Below are 22,048 nucleotides of genomic sequence, written 5' to 3'. Positions count from 1 at the left end.
CTGAGGTCATCAGTCCCCTAGAACTTAGAACTTCTTAAACCTAACTAACCTTAGGACATCACACACATCCATTCCCGAGGCAGGATTCGAACCTGCGACCGTAGCGGTAACGCGGTTCCAGACTGTAGCGCCTAGAACAGCTCGCTGTCGGTCCGGCACACAGTTTTAATGCACCAGGAAGTTTCTGAAACCATCAGTTGGAGACACAGTGGGAACAATTGCAAAAAGTGGATGTAGAACTTCCAATAAAATTCTGAAGTTCCGAGCCAAAACGAAATCGTTAGAAAGAAAAAAAAATGTTACTCGCAACAGGCAGCAAATCTTCTTCTAATCCAGGAAGTGAAGAGAAAGAAATATCGAACGTCACGCTATAATCGCATGGTGTGGGGCTTGTCGTCGGTAAGGTGTCAAAGGTGCGTTGGACAGGAAGGTCGAGCACTGCTAATCGTCCGTAATTTCGGGATTTGTAGTATATGTGACGGTTCAGAATAAATATGGGGGCATCAAGAAGGAAAAGTATCGCACCGCCATATGTACAGCCTCACATGGAGACAAAACCATTTTTTTGCTGGATTATGTTATTGGTAGTTTTCTATGTATACTGTGTACATTGACCTGCAAATCTTAGGGACAGTATAAATAAAGTATCATAACATACTAACAACTCGATGGAAATGAGTGAACGTGCGGGACCATGTTGCCAGAGATCTACCAGGCGTACGATGGAAACTGGACATCCCGAAACACAGCGTACTGGTCGTCACGAAAAGAGAGCATCCCAATGCAGTCACTGTACCACTGTCATCTACGGCAGCAGATGATTGCTGCACTGTGCAACAGGAAAGACCGGAACCATATCAAACACCGTGTATTAATGCAACCCCAGTTAACAGACTGCACCGTTTGCGATGGTGCCTAGAGCATCTAAACTGGACTCGAGAGGAGCTGGGTCGCGGAGATTCGATTTGAGTAGTAATTCTGGACATAATCGCATAATACGAGACGTGGGATCACGTAATGCACCGACAAACATTGTCGAACATGACCTTTTGGTAGTCTAGGGGCTACAGTGGGGGTAGGCATAATGTTACATAGGCGTACTGCCTTCCATATCTTTGGATTCGGTATACTCACTGGTCAAAGGTACTCCGACACTGTACTCCTTCCACATGAACGCCTTTTCAGGACTTCTTTCGGCTGGGATTTCATTTTAATCGATGATTATGCGCAACTGCTTCCAACAGCGCAGGTGCAGAAGTTATTGGGGCGAAAGAGCAATCGGCGAATTGACTGGCCTGCCCGTTCTCCTTACTTAAATCCTATCGAGCACGTTTGGCAGTAGTTGGGACAACCATGAGCAATCGAATGTCCACAATAAAAAGTTGTTCCTGACCGAGTTTTAAGCCCGGCTTACCTGCTTATCGCGAGCGGTTGCCTTACCATAAGCCTGTCCGAGCACGATTCACGGACAGACCCAAACTACATATGTTGAAAGGTGGCTACACTGTGCCACTGCGCCAGAGAGTGCGCCAAAGAGTACTATTAAGCCGCCTCCACAGTGCATGTTAAGAGTTCGTGGCAGACAATGGTAGTAGAGAGCTCGTAGAGGACAGTGCTTGTTAAGAGATCGGAGAGGACAGTGGTTGTTGAGAGTTCGTGGCAGTCAGTGCTAGTAGAGAGCACAGTGTGTGTTAAGAGCTCGTGATTGTCGTGAAGTCGGAGTGAGATAAAAAAAAAACTATAAAAAAAAAAAAAAAAAAAAATATGAAAGGTGGCTACACTGTGCCACTGCGCCAGAGAGTGCGCCAAAGAGTACTATTAAGCCGCCTCCACAGTGCATGTTAAGAGTTCGTGGCAGACAGTGGTAGTAGAGAGCTCGTAGAGGACAGTGCTTGTTAAGAGATCGGAGAGGACAGTGGTTGTTGAGAGTTCGTGGCAGTCAGTGCTAGTAGAGAGCACAGTGTGTGTTAAGAGCTCGTGATTGTCGTGAAGTCGGAGTGAGATGTGGTAGTAAAGAGTGTTGCTCCTTGTTTTATGCAGTTATTTGATGGGAGAGATAGCAGATGTTATTGTAATGAGTGCATTTCGTCAATATATATGAAGGTAAAATTTATAATGTTTTTTTTTTTTTTTTTTTTTTTTTTTTTTTTTTTTTTTATCCAGAAAGATTAAAGAAACGTTTAATCTAAGTCAAAACATCTCAGTTGATAATATTCTCCTCGGGTATGCAGCCGTATCATAACGCCTTCATGACACAATATTTCCGCGGTCCAACTGATATATCAAAGTGTAGCGCTTCTTATTTCTTTTTTAATTGTAGTCCGGGGTGATATGTTACAATACAGCATCATACTAATTTTTTTTTGTTTTGTTTTTAATGGGCTTGTAGTCCGGGGTGATAAGTTACATTACAGCATCACCGGTCTATTGCGGTCTAACTGTGTCGGTGAGGCAGTAAATTTCCACAGGGCAGTGACGCAATTCACTTTGGAGGTGTGGCGGTGGGACTTGTAGTCCCGTACCACCCTCTGACGGTGATGGTACTGCATGAGTCACGCAGAAAAATTTTGATCATTCACACTCCGTAATCGTACTTAATTACTGAGAGTTATTCGAACTAAGTCTGTTAGAGGTCAGGTATGCATTTCTTTTATTTAATGATGGACAAGGAACCAAAATGTATCTTATAATTTATAACGAGTAGAAAATTTGGGTCACATGGATTACACAGAGGTTGTGTGTTGACAATGTGTCTTCGGATTGTATGGGATGATGAGGTTTGCATTAGGATATTATCTGTACTTGTTCGAGGAGACTGACTAGAGGAAAGAGTTGTTATGGAAGTGAAATGATATTGGTGCTGAGGTTTATATTTATCGACGTATTATTGAGGTATAGAGATTATATGAAGTTGATGATTATGGAGTTTTTGTGGACAAGAGGTAAGGTAAATGATATTGATGATAAGACGTATTGAAGAGGTATTATTAAGGTATTATTGAGATTATGTGATGCTGATGATTATTGGAGTTTTGGTGTATAAGAGGTAAAGTAAGTGAGGAGCATATTTTTTTTGTTGGTCTTATGGAACAAGGAGGATGAAGATAGCAGACTAGAACACTAAAGTAGAAGGAAGATAGTCTATACACACACTTTGTTAAATAACTAAGCAGTATATACTTTTTTTGGAGAGAGGAATTAATTGCATATCTTGGCTCACTGACAGTTGTTCAACAACAGTACATTTTGATCTGGCTTGGCAAACATTGGTCTTGACATGATGACTATGACGTTGACCTAACTATTATTGACTGTTATACATTGCTGCCAGTACTACTTGATACACATGATGAACATTAAATTTTGACAGAATTGCATTTACACAGTTAACACTATTCAATTACACAGTAGTACTTAATGTGGATGAAGGATGAGTGAGTGTGTTCTGTGTGTTTTCCTTTACTAATCCTACCCACCTATCTCCTAAATATTATTTTATTTGTTGGTAGTGGCTTGCACTGACACCCATAAATATTATAGGTTTACTGGTATTTGTGTATTGTAATAGTTAATAGGACAATTATCTGATATCATTTGTGTGTTTGTTATGATTTGTATGTTACTGTAAAAGCACTGTATGTGTATTCAAACTATTGTTCATGCCTGAACTGTCTGATTAGTGAAGATAAATATTCTGAACTGTTACCTGCATTTTTCAACATGATGTGTGACATTTGGTCGTGTTTAATTTCTGCTGATGAACAGTGTGATCAGTGCTAGTGAGTTTGATAGAACTTTTTCTACTGAAATGAAGTCACTTTTTGCTGTCTGCACCTACTCAATATTGCTGGGTGCCACTGATGGACTGCTTCTACTGAAATGGTGTCACTTGTTGGTGTCTGCACCTGCTCAACATTGCTGGGTGCAACTGATGGACTGCTTCTACTGAAATGATGTTACTTTTTGCTGTCTGCACCTGATCAACATTGCTGATGCAACTGATGGACTACTCCTACTGAAATGGTGTCACTTGTTGGTGTCTGCACCTGCACTCAACATTGCTGGGTGCAACTGATGAACTGTTTTTACTGAAATGAAGTCACTTGTTGCTGTCTGCACCTACTCAATATTGCTGGGTGCCACTGATGGACTGCGTCTACTGAAAAGATGTCCCCTGTTGCTGTGTGCACCTGATCAACATTGCTGATGCCACTAATGGACTGCTTCTACTGAAATGGTGTCACTTGTTGGTGTCTGCACCTACTCAACATTGCTGGGTGCCATTGATGGACTGCTTCTACTGAAATAATGTCACTTGTTGCTGTCTGCACCTGCTTAACATTGCTGGGTGCATCTGATGAACTGTTTTTACTGAAATGAAGTCACTTGTTGCTGTTTGCACCTGCTCAACATTGCTGGGTGCAACTGATGGACTACTCTTACTGAAATGGTGTCACTTGTTGGTGTTTGCACCTACTCAATATTGCTGGGTGCCACTGATGGACTGCTTCTACTGAAAAAATGTCCCCTGTTGCTGTGTGCACCTGATCAACATTGCTGATGCCACTAATGGACTGTTTTTACTGAAATGGTGTCACTTGTTGCTGTTTGCACCTGCTCAACATTGCTGGGTGCAACTGATGAACTGTTTTTACTGAAATGAAGTCATTTGTTGCTGTCTGCACCTGCTCAACATTGCTAGGTGCAACAGATGGAACTGTTTCTACTGAACTAATGTCACTTGTTGGTGTCTGCACCTGCTCAACATTGCTGGGTGCCTCTGATGGACTGCTTCTACTGAAATAATGTCACTTGTTGCTGTCTGCACCTGCTCAACATTGCTGGGTACCTCTGATGGATTGCTTCTACTGAACTAATGTGACTTGTTGCTGGGTGTACCTGCTAAACTTTACTGGGTGCAACTGATGGACTGCTTCTACTGAAATGATGTCACTTGTTGGTGTCTGCACCTGCTCTCAACATTGCTGGGTGCAACTGATAGACTGTTTCTGCTGAAATGATGTCACTTGTTGGTGTCTGTACCTGCTAAACTTGACTGGGTGCAACTGATGGACTGCTTCTACTGAAAAGATGTCACCTGTTAGTATCTTTTTTTTGTATAAACTAATCATTGAAAGCATTTTATGTGAACATTTGTATAAACTGATTTTTTTGTATATTGTGTAAACTATTATGTAAAGCCACGTGTATGAAAAGAATTTGTATTGCCTACTGTACTTTATATATTAGGTTAGTAAAAGGTCAGTGCAAAGCCAAAATTTTAACTAATTATGTGACATTTAGGTATTAATATTATCTTTTATTTTTGTCTGTATTTTTCTGGACGAATTTAGTGGTATTTTCACCACCAATGCTGGCAAAAATACCATCAAATTCTGGCCTTTGGAGGAGGGGCATATGAAAGGTGGCTACACTGTGCCACTGCGCCAGAGAGTGCGCCAAAGAGTACTATTAAGCCGCCTCCACAGTGCATGTTAAGAGTTCGTGGCAGACAGTGGTAGTAGAGAGCTCGTAGAGGACAGTGCTTGTTAAGAGATCGGAGAGGACAGTGGTTGTTGAGAGTTCGTGGCAGTCAGTGCTAGTAGAGAGCACAGTGTGTGTTAAGAGCTCGTGATTGTCGTGAAGTCGGAGTGAGATGTGGTAGTAAAGAGTGTTGCTCCTTGTTTTATGCAGTTATTTGATGGGAGAGATAGCAGATGTTATTGTAATGAGTGCATTTCGTCAATATATATGAAGGTAAAATTTATAATGTTTTTTTTTTTTATTAATTGTCTATCTGAAATAATGTGTCACTACAGGTTCAGTCAACAAAGCATCTGGCTTGTGTTCTTGGATTAGAGTGGAATTCTGGTTTTCTTGCGTAATTATAGTTTTCTAATTTTCTTTTGTCACGTCTGTATAGTTGGTATTTAAAAATTCTTGTCTTGTTGGAAAAGAACCGTGCCAGATGCATACGTTGAGTCACACTCCCACATACAGAACAGTTACATTTGTGCTTGGATTTTGTAGGTTTTATAGTTGCTGGGGACTTAATTAATTAACTGTGTTTACGGAAATCTTCTTACATTGTTTGTTGCAGTCAGATTGCGTAATAATTCTAGTCAGGGCCAACCGATTACGAGACTTACGTAATCGGACATACAGGTTCTAAAAATATTTTCAATCTTATACATTTAATTAAGCCCCCATGCAACTTTCACAATTATGGACGTTTATAGCGGCCGGCCCGTTTGGCCGAGCGGTTCTAGGCGCTTCAGTCTGGAACCGCGCGACCGCTACGGTCGCAGGTTCGAATCCTGCCTCGGGCACGGATATGTATGATGTCCTTAGATTAGTTAGGTTTAAGTAGTGCTAAGTTCAACGGACTGATGACCTCAGATGTTAAGTCCCATAGTGCTCATAGCCATTTGAACCATTTGAACGCTTATAGAGGCATCATGGCTCAACATTTCTCATGGGGACTTTCAACAACTGACTGAGTCCAGGTCACGCTAGGCAAAAGAAAGTCAGACACGATATTAGGAAATATCAGATGACTTTTGTCATCTCAGTATATATAGGGGGCAGAAAAATTGTGTCACCAGATTTTAACCCTGGATAGTTGATGCCAGTAGGAACAAGGATTACTAATGTTGTGTTGGTCAACAACACACCATTCTTAAACTACGTAAACTAGGCGCCATCCGCTCCAATTGACTGTGGGATTGCCCCGTTGTCGTTAGCCGGTTGACGGGAATCGCTATGGTTGTCGGTTCACACATACAAACATTCCTCACTCCGTCACTGCCCCAATGTGATACACGCACGTGTCGAATAGGTCTTCCTGTTTGTCTCCACGTCACGTCAGAGGTATTCACTTGTAATCTTCGCTTCGGAGCACACACACATCACGTGCAATTTAGTCATACATTAGGCATGGTGGCACAGTATTCGTTTAAACAACAACGAGATATGGTTTTCGTTTATGGACTAGCCAACGGTAATGCGCATGAAGCTCGATGCTTGTATGAGGAACGGTACCCAGCAAGACGCCACCCATACCCGCAAACATTTACAGCAATTCACCGGCGACTCGGCGAGACAGGCTCGTTAGCGTGATATCATGGTGATGCTGGAAGACCTCAAACACGACGGGATGTTGAATTTGAAGAGACTGTTCTCCAGCGCTTCAAGGAAGCACCTATGACGGGTACTCGAGCGGTTGGGCACGACGTCGGGTCACTTATCAGTTATTCAGGGATGTTTTGAGAAATGACGGCCAGCATCCATTTAGTTTCCACCCTGTTAAAGACCAAAATCCCGTGGTTTGAACACAGCCTAGGGTTTTGCTGGTGGTTTCCGTGACGTGTTGCGTGAGATCCCGTCTTCCCCGCCATTGTGTTGTTTACCGACGAGGGTACCTGCCGTGGGGATGGTCTTTACAACACTCTAAACGTTCATTGTTGGGCAAGGGGAAATCCTTACGTCACGAACTGACACCATAAATGATTTTCGCTTAACTTTTGGGCTGGCATTGTGGGTGACCATCTGATTGGGCCGGTCCGTATACCTCCTCGACTTCTGGGGCAAATTACCTTCACTTTTTGGAAGAAATTCCCCTGGACATATGGTTACGCATGTGCTTGCAGCATGATGGGGCGCCGGAACATAACAGTCGTGCTGTGCGACGATATTTAAATGAAGTCTTCGACGGCCAGGTAATAGGCAGAAGTGCTCGTAGGACAAGGCCCCCCGCGACCACCAGACCTCACACCACCGGACTTTATCCTGTGGGTATTCTTCAAGGTTCTAGTTCACCCAACCGGACGCGATGAATCTACGGACGAAGAGAAATTAATGGATCGCATTCAATGTGCCACGAATTACGTCAGGACAATGCCACGAATCTTTGAAAGAGTTCGACAAAACACCGTTCGACGTTACCAAGCTTGTGTCGCGTCAGAGGGTCGCCAGTTAGAGCACCTGCTTAAAATCAACAATGTCCTAGCTTCAAAAAAGACCCTTTTCAGGGCGGACACAATTTGTGAAAGACTTTAAGTACGCGAACTAACAGCTGTTGACGGGTTTGTTATCGGTACATCATATAATGAAACTACAATGGATGTGTCGGTATCCCCCAGCACCCCAGGGTGGAAGGCTGGCGTGCTACCAGCGAGCGTGCGGACCGCCTTGGATACATCGCGATCTCCGGCAGGCAAAGTAATCGTGGTTATGCGTTCCCCAGAACATCCGGCAACAGGGCAATCCCGCGGCCAATCGGAGCGCGTGGCACCAAGTTCCCGTCGTTTAAATATTCTGCGTTGTCGACCTGTTGTTGTTGTTGTGGTCTTCAGTCCTGAGACTGGTTTGATGCAGCTCTCCATGCTACTCTATCCTGTGCAAGCTTCTTCATCTCCCAGTACCTACTGCAACCTACGTCCTTCTGAATCTTCTTAGTGTATTCATCTCTCGGTCTCCCTCTACGATTTTTTCCCTCCACGCTGCCCTCCAATACTAAATTGGCGATCCCTTGATGCCTCAGAACATGTCCTACCAACCGATCCCTTCTTCTAGTCAAGTTGTGTCACTAACTTCTCTTCTCGCCAGTCCTATTCAATACCTCCTCATTAGATATATGATCTACGCATCTTATCTTCAGCATTCTTCTGTCGCACCATATTTCGAAAGCTTCTATTCTCTTCTTGTCCAAACTAGTTATCGTCCATGTTTCACTTCCATACTCCATACTTCCACACACTCCATACAAATACTTTCAGGCACGATTTCCTGGCACTTAAATCTATAATCGATGTTAACAAATTTCTCATCTTCAGAAACGCTTTCCTTGCCATTGCCAGTCTACATTTTATATCCTCTCTAATTCGACCGTCATCAGTTATTTTGCCCCCAAATAGCAAAACTCCTTTGCTACTTTAAGTGTCTCATTTCCTAATCTGATTCCCTAAGCATCACCTGACTTAACTCGACTACATTCCATTATCCTCGTTTTGCTTTTGTTGATGTTCATCTTATATCCTCCTTTAAAGACACTATCCATTCCGTTCAACTGTTCTTCCAAGTCCTTTGCTGTCTCTGACAGAATTACAATGTCATCGGCGAACCTTTATTTCTTCTCCATGGATTTTAATACCTACTGCGAACTTTTCTTTTGTTTCCTTCAACACTTGCTCAATATACAGATTGAATAACATCGGGGATAGACTACAACCCTGTCTCACTCCCTTCCCAACCCCTGCTTCCCTTTCATGCCCCTCGACTCTTATAACTGCCTTCTGGTTGCTGTACAAATTGTAAATAGCCTTTCGCTCCCTGTATTTTACCCCTGCCACCTTCAGAATTTGAAAGAGAGTATTCCAGTCAACATTGTCAAAAGCTTTCTCTAAGTCTACAAATGCTAGAAATGTAGGTTTGCCTTTCCTTAATCTAGCTTCCAAGATAAGTCTTAGGGTCAGTATTGCCACACGTGTTCCTATATTTCTACGGATCCAAACTGATCTTCCCCGAGGTCAGCTTCTACTAGTTTTTCCATTCGTCTGTAAAGAATTCGCGTTAGTATGTTGCAGCCGTGACTTATTAAACTGATACTTTGGTAATTTTCACATCTGTCATCACCTGCTATCTTTGGGATTGGAATTATTATAATCTTCTTGAAGTCTGAGGGTATTTCGCCTGTCTCATACATCTTGCTCACCAGATGATAGAGTTTTGTCAGGATTGGCTCTCCCAAGGGCGTCAGTAGTTCTAATGGAATGCTGACTACTCCCGGGGTCTTGTTTCGACTCAGGTCTTTCAGTGCTCTGTCAAACTCTTCACGCAGTATCGTATCTCCCATTTCATCTTCATCTACATCCTCTTCCATTTCGATAATATTGTCCTCAAACACATCACCTTTGTATAGACCCTCTATATACTCCTTCCACCTTCCTGCTTTCCCTTCTTTGCTTAGAACTGGGTTTCCATCTGAGCTCTTGATATTCATACAAGTGGTTCTCTTTTCTCCAAAAGTCTCTTTAATTTTCCTGTAGGCAGTATCTATCTTACCCCTAGTGAGACAAGCCTCTACATCCCTACATTTGTCCTCTAGCCTTCCCTGCTTAGCCATTTTGAACTTCCTGTCGAATTTATTTTTGAGACGTTTATATTCCTTTTTGCCTGCTTCATTTACTGAATTTTTATATTTTCTCCTTTCATCAATTAAATTCAATATTTCTTCTGTTACTCAAGTATTTCTACTAGCCCTCGTCTTTTTACCTACTTGATCCTCTGTTGCCTTCACTACTTCAACTCTCAAAGCTACCCATTCTTCTTCTACTGTACCTCTTTCCCCCATTCCTGTCAATTATTCCCTTATGCTCTCCCTGAAACTCTGTACAACCTCTGGTTTAGTCAGTTTATCCAGGTCCCATCTCCTTAAATTCCCACCTTTTTGCAGTTTCTTCAGTTTTAATCTACAGGTCATAACCAATAGATTGTGGTCAGAGTCCACATCTGCCCCTGGAAATGTCTTACAATTTAAAACCTGGATCCTAAATCTCTGTCTTACGATTATATAATCTATCTGAAACCTGTCAGTATCTCCATGCTCCTTCCATGTATACAACCTTGTTTTATGATTCTTGAACCATGTGTTAGCTATGATTAAGTTGTGCTCTGTGCAAAATTCTACCAGGCGGCTTCTTCTTTCATTTCTTACCCCCAATCCATATTCACGTACTACGTTTCCTTCTCTCCCTTTACCTACTACCGAATTCCAGTCGCCCATGACTATTAAATTTTCGTCTCCCTTCACTGTCTGAATAATATCTTTTATTTCATCATACATTTCTTCAATTTCTTCGTCATCTGCAGAGCTAGTTGGCGTATAAACTTGTACTACTGTACTAGGTGTGGGCTTCGTATCTATCTTGGCCACAATAATGCGTTCACTATGCTGTTTGTAGTAGCTTACCCGCATTCCTATTTTTTTATTCCTTATTAAACCTACTCCTGCATTACCCCTAATTGAATTTGTATTTATAACCCTGTATTCACCTAACCAAAAGTCTTGTTCCTCCTGCCAGCGAACTTCACTAATTCCCACTATATCTAACTTTAACCTATCCTTTTTCCTTTTTAAATTTTCTAACCTACCTGCCCGATTAAGGGATCTGACATTCCACGCTCCGATCCGTAGAACGCCAGTTTTCTCCTCTTGAGTAGACCCCACCCGAAGATCCGGATGGGGGACTATTTTACCTCCGGAATACTTTACCCAAGAGGACGCCATCATCATTAACCATACAGTAAAGCTGCATGCCCTCGGGAAAAATTACGGCTGTAGTTTCTCCTTGCTTTCAACCGTTCGCAGTATCAGCACAGCAAGGCCGTTTTGATTAGCGTTACAAGGCCAGATCAGTCAATCATCCAGACTGTTGCCCCTGCAACTACTGAAAAGGCTGCTGCTCCTCTTCAGGAACCACACGTTTGTCTGGCCTCTCAACAGATACCCCTCCGTTGTGGTTGCACCTACGGTACGGCTATCTGTATCGCTGAGCCACGCAGGCCTCCCACCAACGGCAATGTCCATGAATCTTGTGGCTTGGAAGGGGGGGGGGGGGGTTGTCGACCTATGCAACGTTAATAATGTTGGTAATGTTGGTTCCTACTGGCATCAGTTATCCAGGGTTAAAATTTCGTGACACAGTTTTTCTCCACCCTGAATATGATTATTCTTTCAGGTATGTGCGAAAGAACAGAATCCATATTTGACCCTACAACCTTTATATGACAATTAATCAAAAGGGATGCTTATATTAACTGATAGTGGGCATTTGATTAAATCAGTGGGGAAAGTTGAGAACTTGCGGCAAACCGGAACTCGAATCCGTGTTCTTCCGTTTCTCAGCTGTCCTCTTAAACTGGTAGTTTGGTAATATTCAGATGTTTCAGCACCAGCTTTCTTAGGAATTTGCATTATTTTACTCTTCTTGACGTCTGCCGTTATTTCACATATCCGTTACATCCTACACTCCATATGGAAGAATTTTATCATGGACAGCTCTCCCAATGCTGTTAGTAGTTGTGACCGAATGCCATCTACTCCTGGAGGCTTGTTTCCAGTTAGACCATTAACTGCTCTGTCAAATTCTTCTCGCAGTATCATATCTGCAATTTTACCTTTATCTACCTCCTTTTTCCGATGAACAGACGCTGTACGTACTCCTTCAATCTTCCAGATATCGATTCTTTGATTAGGACTGGTTTTCCGTCTGAGCTCTTGATATTCGTACGCTGCTTCTCCATTACCCAATGACTTTAATTTTCCTAAAGGCAGCATCAGTCTCTCCTAGTGATGTACGCTTCTACATCTGTGCTCTATTAAGTCCTGCTTTGCTATTTCACACTTCCAGGTAATGCCATTTTTAGACGCCTGTATTCCCTTTCCCCTGCTTCATGTACTGCATTTATATATTATCTCCTTTCGTAACTAAGTTTAATATCTTCTGTGTTATGCAAGGATTTCTTGTAGGCCTTGCCTTTTGATCTATTTGATCCTTCCTCAGTTCGTCTCTCAAAGATACCATTTCGTCTTCTCTGTATTCCATCGCCTGTTCCTGTCAATCTTCGCCTAGTGCTCCTTCTGAAATTCTCAACAAGTTCTTTCAACTTATTCACTGCTCACCTGTTTAATTTCCTACAATTTCGCAGTTTCTTTAGTTTTAAGCTACAGTTCAGAAACAATAATTTGCAGTGAGAGTCAACATCTGCCCCTGGAAATGTCTTATAATTTAGAATCTCTGTGGTACCATTATATAATACGTGCATAATCATCTTTCATGATTCTTAATGCAAGTGTTAGCGATGGTAACATTATTCTCTGTGCGAAATCCTACCAGATCCATTTCTCTGTAATTAGTTTTTCTCAGTCCATATTAGCCTATTATTTTTCCTTCTCTTCCTTTTCCTGTTATGGAATTCCATTCACCCATCACTATTAAATTTTCGTCTCCTTTCACTATCTACATAACTTCTTTTATTTCGTCATACATTTCTTCAATTTCTTCGTCATGTACAGAGGTAGTTGGCATATGAACTTGTACTACTGTAGTAGGCGTAGGCTTCGTGTCTATCTTGGCCACAATAATGCGTTCACTATGCTCTTTATACTACCTTAACCTCATTCCGATTTTTGTCATTCATTATTAAACCTACTCCTGCATTACCCCTATTTTATTTTGTATTTATGACCCTGTATTCACCTGACCAGAAGTCCTGCTCTTCCTGCCATCTATTTCTAACTTTAACCCCTCTTAAAATTTTCTAACCTACCTGCCAGATTATGGGATACAACATTCCACCCTCTAATCTATAGAACTCTAGGTTTATTTCTCCTGATGACGACGTCCTCCTGGATAAACCAGTCCCTATATTCGAATAGGGGCGATTTTAGCTCTGGAATATTTTAGCCAAGAGGATGCTACCATCATTTAATCATTCAGCAGAGTTGCAAGCCCTCGGGAAATATTACTGCTGTAGTTTCCCCTTGCCATTAGTTGTTCGCAGCACCAGCATAGCAAGGCCATTTTGGTTAATGTTAAAAGGCCCAACCAGTCACTCATTCAGTCTTTTGCGTCTGCAACTATGGGAAAGCCAGCCGTCTTTCTTCAGAAACCACAGGTTTGTTTGTCTTCTCAGGAGATAATCTTCCGTTGTGATTGCATCTATGGTAGGGATATCTGAATCGCTGAGAAACGCTCGCCTCCCCCATCAACGTCAGTGCCCAAGGCTCATGGGGAATAAAAAGGTTTTGAGAGAGAAAAAAGTCAAATGTTCTGTGGAATGATTTGCTTAACAGTAAGAAATAAAATAGATTAGAGAAGCGTATGACGAGCCTCTGCTGACGCCAGAAATCGTGTACCAAAACGGGTGCCGACGGAAAATTTAAAGTTCAATGTGTCTTAAATAAGATGTTTGTCTGTTTCATTTCGTAGATCTCACAGTCTGCCGTTGTGCCCCTGAGATGATTCAAAGATGCGTCAAATGCTTCTGTCGTCTACTTTATTTTTTATTTTTAAACAAATCATTACGCAAAAGAGTTGAAGTTTATATTTCAGCTTTTTTTATTTTCAAATTTGTTCAGTGATTATGATTCTCAATTTGTCTATTTCCCAATCTTAGTGTGATTCGGACAGAAATCTGCTCGAATGTTTGACCAAAAAATACTGTTTACAACTTCCATGCAGACCACGTGTTCAGCATACAACAGAAAATGCTGTCTGGAAGCAGTTATGCAAAGAATGAACTATGACAGCCTACAAATTCGTTAATAGGGCCCAAATCCGTCGTACTGTTACGAAACGTTCAGCAGCTTCAAACTCCGCTCGCCGTGTAGTTCCTCAACAAGAGCACTGCCAGAACATACGTTTATAGGTGTGGGTGTAGATTTTGGTAGGAATTTTTCTTCTCTAGAATCTCGCTCGTAAGATTAGAATTTCTTAGACATGCAAGCGCAGTCTCAAGCTACGCTGTACAAAAATGATTTAGTGATCGTCGCTCCGCGGATATGCGTCCCAGGTTTATCGGTTGAACGTGAGGAGAGGACAGGAGACGGACAGTTGAGATTTGATGTTAGATGTGACAGTCGAGATTTTTATAGGCAGTGAGCAGCAGACAACGGAGATTTTTGGGAATTATATAATAGATTAATGGAAGACTTTTGTGAAGGAAAAAAGAATTGATTTTCAGATTGGTACAAGTATGCTCTTTGTGAAGAATTGATTTCAAGTATTAATTAAATTTGTTTTATTTGCGGCAGCGGATTGATAATGTAACATTCTTGGTTCGTCAGGCAGTAATATTTCTACTTTTCATTTATTAGGCTTTATCGACCATTGTTGGAGATATGGATTTAAGAATTAGATTTCTGAATTTTGTTTCAGGAAAGGTTATGCATTTGAAGTTTAATTTTTGTAATTTTTGGATTGCAATTATGTGATTTCGGATAAAGCTTGAAGTTTCACTAAATGTTATGCTATGGAATTCATTTAACACCGCCGTTGTCCACATCTGAAGAGTCAATTAATTTTCAATTTTTTGAAAACCGTTATCAAAAATTTAGAACGCATTGCACCTTTGTGTATCTCAGCAGTTAGGTTTCGGAGCGCTGTTATCAAGTGGCCCAGAAGCTACGAGAGCAATTAGCACCACGTCATCCAGTGTGATCCAGGTAAGTCAAATAGTGTAGATACGAGAGTACTTCTTTAATTCAATTTCACGGGGACCAACTTAAGTTCCTAAGTAGCCTAATCAGTTTTTCATCAAAATTGACAGTCATTTTTTGTGATATCAATAGGTTTTAGACAGGGCATAATTTTCTTAGAATTCTAGCAACTATTTCTCCATGCATTCTCGCAGCTGAATTTTATCACCAACAGAGTGTTACGCAAGCAGTCAGCTTTAAGGTCTGGTAAGTGCACCATTCAAAACTATAAGCCCAAAGTCTAGCTTCTAACATACCTATCATCATTAAAAGCACAGTCATCATTACAGATCGACTCTCACTGAAATGTATTTAGTCTGATTACTGTTTTTACTTATAGGTTTGATCTGAAGGATTTTCTTTTCCGAATAGGCAGATATGCTATTTACCATTCAAAACTATAAGCCCAAAGTCTAGCTTCTAACATACCTATCATCATTAAAAGCACAGTCATCATTACAGATCGACTCTCACTGAAATATATTTAGTCTGATTACTGTTATTACTTATAGGTTTGATCTGAAGGATTTTCTTTTCCGAATAGGCAGATATGCTATTTACTTATGGCTTTGTTTTGATGCTGTGCTGCTTACTAACCAGATCGACTCTCACTGAAATATATTTAGTCTGATTACTGTTATTACTTATAGGTTTGATCTGAAGAATTTTCTTTTCCCAATAGGCAGATAAAGTGCACTGTTCTCAATTGCTATGCTATTTACTCATGGCTTTGTTTTGCTGCTGTGCTGTTTACTAACATTCTGTGTTTTCTTGCAACTCATTGGGATAATTTCTGAAAATTTTGTTGTTTAATTTGAATGTTTTTCTTTGCTATAATAATCACCATGCCTCCAAAACAGAAAACAGTACGTCGCATAGCAATCATTCAGGCAACCAATGTACAAAATCCAAGTAACAACAACACCTCATTATCTGATGAATAACTTATTAATGCTACAGAGACCAGTTCAGACAGAAAAGTGCTTGATGTTGATTGTTCCCTCCCAGACAGTCAGGTTATAGAAATACGAACAATACACAAATTTCAGATGGCAACATTTCTGCGAACTTAAAATACTTCTTTTGATGATGTGATGCGAGACTCGAGATTAAAAGTCTTAGATTCGCTGAGTCTGATGGTATTACCACACAAGCGAAGCAAAATTTTTCGGAAAACGCAGCAATGAATGAAAACACAGACGAACAATTAGTTCATCACACAACAGTAGCATGAATTTTTCTCAGAAGACCGAACTTGTACGTGTGCTTCAGCATTTTTCACAAGAGAGTAACAAAACAGCAGCAAATCAGTTATCAAGTCACCTTGAAAGAAAATTGCAAGAAACAACAAAATACTTAAAACAAAACAAAAAGCAAGCAATTATTCAAGCGTAAAGAATGTAACGACTGGTATTGAAATAGAAGCAAAATCTCTACAAAAACAGTAGAAATTGCAGAAATACAGACACACATTACATCGTCAATTTTCTCAGAGAGGGGCTCAGATTGATACAAAATTTAAAGAAATTACACATACATATTGAAAGGAGGATGCTTCGAAAATTGAAAAAATTAGCAACGTAGTTCCTTGTGCCGCGGTGATAATACTGCAGTGCATATCACAAAAGCATTTGGATCAGATACAGAATTTGGAAACAGAAACATATAAAACTGAACCAGAACAAAGAAATAATTTGAAACACTAAAAACATAGATCGATGAACTGCCAAAGTTGAGAAAATCGAAGTTAATACAGATACCCAACCAACACAGTTTAAGATGACCGATGAATTTCAAACCTTAGACCACTAAAAAGAAGGATATATGACGGTACAAAAGTAACACAAACCATAAATCAACAGATTACGCAGACATCTAGCTGACAATAAAATTTTAGGAAGCATTCTTGACTGGAGTACAGCGATCGATATATAATGTTAAAAATCAATAAAAATCGTCTCGATCGCTTTCTCAGACAGTATGCCGCCTCCAGCAGCCATAATGGCGCTGTAACCTTTACAATGGTTTGAGGAAAGGGCCGAAACCGGTTGCCAACAAATAAAGAATATGAAAACCCGATCGAGACTGTCTTTATTGATTTTTGACAATAGAAAGCATTTCACATAAGAACATAGTGCAAGTGCTTATAATGGGAGCTATCACGGACGAGAAAAAGATTTCTTGCATGTACAAGGATATGGCCAAGGTAGACGTGAAACAAACTTTGTAAATGACCGCGAACATTCACACACGTGTTTCAACCGACATAACCTCAGTGACTTAAAAAGATACGACGAATTTGGCTAAAAAAATTTCTATCAGCAATGAAGGTTAAAGTTTTTCGCAATGACATCTCTTAGACTGGAACCAACAGTTTAGCTTTCCTTTACCTTCAGCTTGGCCAGTGACACACAATTTAGGATTTATTTGTAGTGAACCTATTATGCGCAAGCTATCCATACCAAGATAATGCTTTTCTTTAGAGGAATTAGAAATGCATTTCTCGCAGAATATTGGTCAGAGACTACACAGCGTGGAGGTAACGACTAATTCATTAGTTTGCCAACTTTTGAAAAGGCACAACTGCAACGTTAACGCTGTTCTTCGAGCACATGGAACAACAGATACAACAGTTGACAGAACCTTATAAGTGGTCTGCTTTATTCCAGCTTTATATTTCTAAACTTCCAAGATCTTTAGCGTTTCTTTGCTGACAGAAAGAAAACGTCATTGCATTTAGTGACGTTTTACAATTGCTTGGGATTCAAGAATCCGATTATAAGTACAAAACAAACTTTTAGCCGAACAACCGGCGTTACAATGACAGTCGCAGTAGGGGACAGTTCAGATCAATCAATCACAAGAGAGACAGAAGGACTGATTTTCCTGTTTGTGTTCCCGGTCGCGCAGCAAAGGAGAATAGCTGTTACGGTATTTTTGTCCCATTCTTTCTTTTGACAGAAGCTTTGTTTCCATAACAATGTTGAGCTGAGGATGACTTCAGATGATTAAGTGATTTTTTTTGTACACCCGATGATGGAAGTGTAACTGTTCCGAAATCGGTCGTGTATCCAATAAAAGAGCGAGGATGAAGCAAATGTCCTGCGATTTCTTCGTTTTCCAAAACAGACTTGTATAGTTGAGGCTGCCCTATAAGAAGCATTCTTTGCATACTCTTCTTCATTATGAGACATTTATGCAACGAGTGGACGTTTGTATGCATCAAAGATACGTTAGGTCACTTCAGTTGAGCTTGTGCCGTTATTTCACAGGCATCTGCTTAACAAATGCTACGTTTCCGCCATACCATGAATTTTACAGTATTGGTGTGACAGACGTGTCTGTGAGTTGTCTGTGGAATATTTAGGGGCCAATACTACATCTTTTGTGTTTGCTATTAGCCTCCTCAGAAATAAACCTACACAACAAACAAGCCAAACCATGGGTGTGCACTGAGTCTTCTACAAAAGATGTCTACTTCAAGACAGTCTTCAAGACACACTTCAGCGAGTTTTCTTTAGTGGTGTATACTGGGTACACATAAGTTAACGATGATTTTCACTAAATACGTATAATTCAATGGTGGGAACATAATTTTTACAATGGTTTAAATAAATATGACATTTCATTGATTTTAGTCTTCATCTTTGTGAGGCAACAAGTTTCTTAGTAATGGAGTCACCTACAATGTGCAGAGTAAAACAATCAATCAGTTACCATAAATAATATAACTGTATTTGTTTTCTTATTGATGCCTGAAGCACACTGTTTGTGGGACTGTTGGTGTGGTTCAAATGGCTCTGAGCACTATGGGACTTAACATCTATGGTCATCAGTCCCCTAGATCTTAGAACTACTTAAACCTAACTAACCTAAGGACATCACACAACACCCAGCCATCACGAGGCAGAGAAAATCCCTGACCCCGCCGGGAATCGAACCCGGGAACCCGGGCGTGGGAAGCGAGAACGCTACCGCACGACCACGAGATGCGGGCACTGTTGGTGTGCCTGTGCACAATGATTTAAACCTATTTCTGACAGACCGTTTGAGCGCCTATGCACAATGATTTAAAACAATTTGGCAAGTACTATTAATGCACCTGTGGACGACAACTGAATATAATTTATAAATACTGTGAATCTTTTTATCTTTTTATGCTATTACCGTTATCATTACTTTATTTCTACTTATGTACCTTGTGTTTTAACTTTGTTAGCGAATTTTACAGTCTAATCCACGTTAATAACAAATCTTATCCAGCAAAGTTCTGGATGAAGAGGAAGAGTGGTTGTGAAAGGTGTGTGCGTACATTTTTTTAGCAATTTTTCCTGCTGTGGGTGTCTGTAATCGCTCTCGTAAGGTTGGAATTGCTTGGACACACGCGTGCAGCCGCAGCGGAGAAGCATCACTGCACAGAGATGACTCAGAGGCGATCTTTGCTCTGCGAAGATGCGTGACAGATTTATCTGTTGATCACGAGGAGAAGAGAAGTGACGGACAGTTGACCATTGATGTTTGATGTCAACAGTAGACCTTTGGTTTAATAGCAGTAAGCAGTACACAATGGAGATTTTTCACGGTTGTATTATGAATTAATGGAATCTTTATTATGGAGGGAAATAGGATAGATTTTTACGCTGGTACATTGATACAGTTTGTGAAGAATGGATTACAGGTACTGAGTAAGCATGTTTTATTTGCGGGAGCGGTTTGATAATGGAGCTACCTTGGTTCGTCAGACATTCAGATCAGTTATCTGTCTGCTTTTCATTTTTTGTTAGGCTTCGTTGATCAGTGTGTGAGAAATCGATTGAAGAACTAGTTTTTGGTTCAAAATGGTTCAAATGGCTCTGAACACTATGGGACTTAACATCGGAGGTCATCAGTCCCCTAGAACTTAGAACTACTTAAACCTAACTAACCTAAGGACATCACAAACATCCATGCCCGAGGCAGGACTCGAACCTGCGACCGTAGCGGTTGCGCGTTTCCAGACTGAAGCGTCGAGAACCGCTTGGCCACAACGGCCGGCAATTAGATTTTGGAATTTTGTTTAAGGAAAGATTGTACACTGAAAGATACCTGTCATCTAAATCCTAAGAACGGCTATGCAAGTTAAACCTACCTTCGCTTCCCTAAAACAAGTACCAAACACAAAATTTCTGAATAGTGGGCCAAATTTATTTGAATATTAATTAACGAAACTGATAAAATGGCGCAGCCTAAAAGATTGTTTGATGATTTAATAAAATTTCAACCTATACGTTAGATATCCAGTAATCAAGATAGATCTCACTGAAACATTATTAAAGGGAGGTGCAAGCTAACTGATTTTGAGGGTCCTGACTAGCGAGTGGAATGGCGCTGTGAGATGTAATAGCAACGAATTCAGAAATATTTAACATTTATTTCATCATTAAAAGTAACATACACACAGATGTTCAGTTAAAACACAGTTTCTTGGAATGCCAGCGCGCGAATCTCGACACATGTTACATTACACAACGAAACAACTGGACCGACAAATTGAGGTAAGTCTGCCAGATTACTGGTTGAGATTCATCGAGATCACACAAGCCATTTCACACCAGTGACTCTTAAAACGAAAGATGGAATTCAGAATATAGCTTCTCTAGTCCACATATGAGCTCACTGGGTCAAAGCACTACTGTCTCAGCGGTCAGTTTCAGAGAAAAAAGCCCACTTCTGAAATTCCGTACAACTCAGGAATTTTGTAAACAAAATTAGCAAACACGAGCACATCTATTCCGCGATGCAACTGAGGCTTCAATACGAACACGACAGGTGTTTACGTCGAACTGGAGTCTCATGGTTTACAAGGAAACGCTGCTAGGTCCGTGGGTATGAAATACAAATTGAACGATAAATTAAATACAATTTAACGCAGACATTCCACAAAGCACACGACACATTCATTTTATACACGAAACTAACTAAGACTGTACATCTCGTGGCAGCACCACTCATGCACGATAAGTTGCAGATGCACGAAAGATTTCATCAGAATACTAACAAAATTAAAATCGCTGTCTGACTGAAATAACTGATGCGGTGTGATTGTCAATCCCACACACCAGGGTGTCTAGCGGAAACTCATACAAAACTAACTCTTACAAACTTCGACTTGGCAACCAGAGATACTACTCAGAGCATCCTTACTCGCCGGTGTCGTTGGGAAGCCTGAAATTAACCTACCCCGTTGCCGGGGTCTGCACAGAAAACCGGAAGGGCTCAGAGAGCGTAAGCGGTTTCTACCTGCACCAACGTCACAGTGGATGCTAAGCAGTGGCCAATAATGCCTCTCTGACCTAACGTAGCCGTGTTTGAAGCTCTCCGCAAAGTTTGGCTAAACTGCTGTTAACAATCGAGGAAACCTCTTGGCAACTGAGGAAACCTGCAGTGTGAGCTACAGGCAAACCATACATTCATCCTAGCAGACGACAGTTGGTACGGGAAAGATACGACATGAATATATGATAATGAACACACATGAATACACAGACACACGCAGAACACAGTTGTGAGATTGTAACTGAAAAAGACTTCCTCCTTCGGCATTGAAATGCCGCTGTAATATCATGCACTCTCGTCCATCTTTCTCTCCAGAAATACTCATACCAGACATCTGAGTCATAAGCGAAACAGAAGGTTGCTTTCCAAGATCACTGGAACAGCTCACATGGGGACATTTCATAACCTTACCCATCCAGAGAAAAAAAAAAATGAGCAAGGAGTGTCATTTTCTTATCAAAATGAAAATTTTGT

This window comes from Schistocerca americana, chromosome 1, assembly GCF_021461395.2.
Source record: "Schistocerca americana isolate TAMUIC-IGC-003095 chromosome 1, iqSchAmer2.1, whole genome shotgun sequence".
In the NCBI taxonomy this organism is placed as follows: domain Eukaryota; kingdom Metazoa; phylum Arthropoda; class Insecta; order Orthoptera; family Acrididae; genus Schistocerca; species Schistocerca americana.
The sequence above is the reverse complement of the archived record's forward strand: the minus strand, read 5'-3'. Positions refer to the sequence as shown.